The sequence below is a fragment of the Battus philenor genome, unplaced genomic scaffold, assembly GCF_028537555.1.
Source record: "Battus philenor isolate CCGP_79_NKW_IND1 unplaced genomic scaffold, ilBatPhil1.0.hap1 SCAF_34, whole genome shotgun sequence".
NCBI classification, from domain to species: Eukaryota; Metazoa; Arthropoda; class Insecta; order Lepidoptera; family Papilionidae; genus Battus; species Battus philenor.
This window is the reverse complement of record NW_027181698.1, coordinates 487152-491361: the sequence shown is the minus strand read 5'-3', so window position 1 is coordinate 491361 and position 4210 is coordinate 487152. Positions and strand designations below refer to the sequence as shown.

General features: G+C 32.0%; 1 long non-coding RNA gene across 1 annotated transcript; it reads right to left on the bottom strand.

The window, feature by feature from the left end:
- Nucleotides 1-355: 355 nt before the first annotated feature.
- On the bottom strand, nt 356-1928 carry LOC137927584 (uncharacterized). Its single transcript, XR_011107774.1, has 3 exons — nt 1897-1928; nt 1572-1723; nt 356-441 (listed from the first exon to the last, which is right to left on the bottom strand). It is a non-coding gene; the product is annotated as an uncharacterized lncRNA (long non-coding RNA).
- Between the last annotated feature and the right edge of the window lie 2282 nt (nt 1929-4210).

Below are 4210 nucleotides of genomic sequence, written 5' to 3'. Positions count from 1 at the left end.
ATTTATATGTGTGCAAATAATAGTCGATTTAACAGCTGTTAATGCCTACTTATTTATAGATATTTTCAATTTGAATTTGAATTAGACGGACTGACCTGGACATAGATTATGGTGTAAATGTAATAGTGCTAATAAAACCGTTCTGCACCGCACCTTAGGTATGCGTGGAGCTAGATGGGGGAGTAGGTATCAGTCGCTTCTTTCTGCCAGTTCACCGCCAAAGTTCGCAGTGGCGGCTCGAGCTCTATTTTCCTCGGGCCCTACCTCATCGCGCATTCATTTGTAGTACTATAAAGGATGTACATACGCTTACATCGTTTTCCTTTTATTACTTGTCCCGATTAGTTTTTTATTATTCAACATAATAAATGTCTATAGAAAATCCACAGTCGTCAAAAACTAGTTCAATTGTTCATAGTCACACCCGAAATCGATGTAAATCTGAAATTATGTAACATGTATTATTTTCACACATATGATTTCGTCATTCATATAAATATAGTGAAATACTATCTAAATAATTACTCAGCTGTATATATTCTGATCCAGTCGAATTAAATAAGGAAATTACTTCGACTTTGACGTTATGTACTTCACGATTGCGAGCTATTGTCTAAGTTAGTTTACATTGCACTTTAATATCACAGAAGGAGACACTATTGTAAATCTTAATGAATCTACGATATGATATGGCGAGACAGATGCAATTCGACACTGAGGACGTTAGCCTATTCACTATACGTCTGGAATATCGATACAGAGAATAATAGCCTGTCATTTCACATGACCACCCCTTTTGTGCTGTCTACTCCAGTGTGGGGTGCCAACTCTGGCTTCCAATTACAACAATATTCAATTAGATCAGACTCGACGCTGCTTTGTAATATCTACTTTGTAGCTGTAAACACATGACATTTTGACGTGTTTTGTTTAACCTTCCTGTACCCGCGCACGGTGTAACGAACCGAAACCTTAAAATCCGTAAGTTATATATTGGTAACTTATATTATATTTAAAGTTAGGGATATGTTTAATAAATTAAACCATTTTTTTACAATTGAAAAACATTAGTTATTCTTACAAACTAAGATAAAATGAACCAAAATTAAAATTCTTCTTCAACATAACATAAAGATCTTCGTAAATCTTCTAGATAACAGAACTAGGAATAATAAAATAAAATCTAATCCTCTTGAGATTCATTACTATAGCAATAAGAGCAAACCATAACCGCGTGTTCCAAACAAAAATATTTTTTGCAAGTAAGGCAGTTGTAACGCGTTTTACGGTTTCTTTCGAACTACAAAAGCTACAACGACCTTGGCCTAAGTTGTTAGCGGTACCTGATGATTCTGGACCGTCTAGATTGCAGATTTCAGCACACCTTTGTCTTATCATTCTCGGTAAAGAAGTAGTTCCCGCCCGTCTCTACAACTGCGCGTCAATGAGTTCATACGACAGCTTTTCCAGAAAAATTCTTCTTTAAATTTTTTTGTTAGGATTATTTTGTGAAAATATAATATATATATTAATTCCTGCAACATTCATCAAGCTATAAAAAACGGAGTCACCTTCTTGTTCGGTATCCGTATTTTCTTCTCTTACTTCAACGTGATCTTCCACCTCGCTGTCATTTTCATGCTCGTAATCTGTATCCTGTCCAGCTTCATCCAACATTAGTCTTATCTGCTCCTCATTTATTATCACGCCCATAAACGAAGCTCTAAAACAAAAATATTTTTTTTATTTCATATATAGCATAAATACTCTGAAATTTCATTATAAAATTAAGGTAAAACTATGGTAAAAATGTATACGAGTAAACTTTTTTACAAAAAATATGCAAACTATAAAATAAATCTACAAAAATCATGAAAAATTAAAAATATTACTCACCAAAAATACACACACGTGTGCCCGCGGTCTCTGGCACCGAATGACGCTCAGTTCACCCAAATGTGGCCCCCACTCAAGGTTACACGTCACGTCAATTTCAAGGTCGTATCAAATTAGGCAAGTACTAGAAAGTTCAATAAACTAGCATTATTCGTTCTTTATTTAAAATCTAAAAATTATTCTGTCGGTCTCTCAGATACATACGCGCGGGTATAGGAAGGTTAAACATATTTTATGTATTTAAAAAAACTTTTATCGCATGCTATTTAAAAAAAAGCATTAAGTTTAAATAATTATTAATACTTAAAAAATATTTTTAATACGATTCCAAATAATTAGTTAAAATTACCTAATTTTAATTACTTCCTTTTTTTAACTATTTTTTTTAATTACTTCCAAATAATTAATACTTGATTTCGCGATGTACTGTTTCGTCATTTATTTTCAGGTTAACGACCTCTTACTGAGGCCATCTAAACCTTGAAGTATTTATTGAGAATATTTTTACTTGTACATATTACGAATCATGAACAGAAAGTTTTTTTTCTTAAATGTTTTGAAAACTAGCTTTTTACGGTTAACACATTGAATACGTTTTTGCTAAAAGCGAGATGGATATACTTAGGCAAATACGACGACCATAACACCTTCTATTCAAGCAGAGATGAAATCGTATAATTTGTGAACTTGTGTTGAGCTGCCCCAATAGATTCATAGCGGAAATAACGTTATTGATGTTATTGCAGATTCATCCTTTACTCACACATAAAATAATTGGAAATTAATTTTAAAATTTAGTATAAAAAATAAGCGTATTTTCAAAACAAGTAATTTTATCAGCTTATAAACTAAAGACAACAGTTTCGAAGAGCGCGGGGGTATGTCATCCGATCGCTTGGCTTTTGAAAGTTTAGTCGCTACGGAGCACTCTTCGGGAATGGATGTGTGTTGTGTAATCTTGAGTTCATTAATCTTACGTATATTTTAAATGAATGTATTTAATTTTTTAAATATAGAAATGTGTTTGCATTCAAGTGGCTGTTATTTCTATTGTGTGTTAAATAAGATGAAAATTGAAAGAAATTAAAATAATGACTATTGCTTCTCAATACTTGTATAAAATTGATGTTTATTTTCATAAAACATTAACAATTTTCACACATTAATTAATACCAGAACCAAAATCAAATTTTGTATACCTAGGACTCAATTTCATCGTGTGAATGAATTTTTCTATAGGATATGTTTACGCTTTTACTATAGTAGGGGTGGTCCAACTTCACCTCGCGAGCAACACGCTGCTCTTTGAACGATTAATTTTAGCTCCGATTTATTGTCGAATTATTTCAATATTTAAATTTATATAATCTATGACAGCTCCTGGGAAATCGAAACAGAATAATAAATATTATTTCACCAAAAAAATAAGCGATATCCAAACACCGATCATAATTAACTAACCGGCATCTTAAGTATTATGATGAGTGCTGTCATATACATGTGCCTAAATTGCGGCTCGCGAAATATTCAAATTTTGAACTAGCAAGGAGCTTGGCCATCCTAGTCGCCACCCCTATATTATTTCAGTTAATGTAAGAAATCATATAGATAGATTAAAAAAATATTAAAAGAAGTTTTGTGTCTTAGCGTTACAATACTGTAAATAAATTTATAGAAGATGGCACACCTTGAGAATTATGTGTTTACCTTAGGCTCTTTTAATGTGAATAAATTATTATTCCATATTCTTTTTAAAATATTTTCATAGTTCCGCTGAATTTCTTTCGTTTGTTCTTCTCAGGTCTGAAGCACTTATCGGAGCAGGTGGTGGACTTACTATAACTTCAATAAGAGATATAACTCATCCTATGTCCAGCTTCACTCAAATTACGTCTATGTTAGACCTATGCTAACAGCATTCCGAGGCTGTTTATAGATTAATGGTATACTCCTGTTCTTGATTAATAATGATAATTATATAGTCCTTTATTCAAATCTTGCAAAAAATATCGTGAAGGGCAGTAACAATATTATGAATACGTTTTAATCGCTGGCGCACAAAATTGTACCCCAAAATTAAAATTTTTAAATGCATGACTTTTATAAATACTTCAAAAAAATATTTATTTTGCAGATAAGTACACTAAAATGCAAGGAAAAATAGAAAAAAATGTGGAGTTAATATTTTATATACTTACTTTTTAAAAAACCTTAAGTTGCAGATATACAACGCTATGCATTTACTCTTAAGTGTGGTACTCATTTTACGTTTAAGTGGTATGTTGCAGTTTTACATCATTATGTACTTATGGGT